This window comes from Brassica oleracea, unplaced genomic scaffold, assembly GCF_000695525.1.
Source record: "Brassica oleracea var. oleracea cultivar TO1000 unplaced genomic scaffold, BOL UnpScaffold12832, whole genome shotgun sequence".
In the NCBI taxonomy this organism is placed as follows: Eukaryota; Viridiplantae; Streptophyta; class Magnoliopsida; order Brassicales; family Brassicaceae; genus Brassica; species Brassica oleracea.
This window is the reverse complement of record NW_013629352.1, coordinates 1-482: the sequence shown is the minus strand read 5'-3', so window position 1 is coordinate 482 and position 482 is coordinate 1. Positions and strand designations below refer to the sequence as shown.

Below are 482 nucleotides of genomic sequence, written 5' to 3'. Positions count from 1 at the left end.
AAAAAAAAGAGTTCTTTTACCTTACGTTAAGAAATAGTTGCTTTCTCTTGTTGTCTGAGTTCCCCCTAGGCCATATCGAAACATCTCAGTCCCTTCACATTCAGAATGTGGCCTTGTCATTAAGCATTCATACTCTGTTTTCTCTATTTAAAAACTTTAAACTTTACATGCCCATCGGCGCCAATCACCAGAACATGAAACTGGCGGTTGCTCTGTTCAACAATGTCGACAGCAGCATCGATGAGCAGTTCATACGATATTGGCCCTTTTCAACAAAAGCTATTCAAAATCTTGATTGTTTGGTACTGAAGGTAGAGATGTTACTAAAGAGAGGAAAAATACCTGATAAAGGAAAGTTAGGTGTGAATCCTCTGTAACATGGTAAGACATCTTCAAAGCCATGGCTTGGAGAATTGTCACTGTGCAAACTGAACACTTCGTCGCCATGGGTAGTAGCTGAATAATGATGAAAAAAAAACACA

General features: G+C 39.0%; 1 long non-coding RNA gene across 1 annotated transcript; it reads right to left on the bottom strand.

The window, feature by feature from the left end:
* Window positions 1-13: 13 nt before the first annotated feature.
* Window positions 14-473, bottom strand: LOC106322278. The gene is made up of 3 exons (XR_001266323.1): window positions 343-473; window positions 168-265; window positions 14-92 (listed from the first exon to the last, which is right to left on the bottom strand). It is a non-coding gene; the product is annotated as an uncharacterized LOC106322278 (long non-coding RNA).
* Between the last annotated feature and the right edge of the window lie 9 nt (window positions 474-482).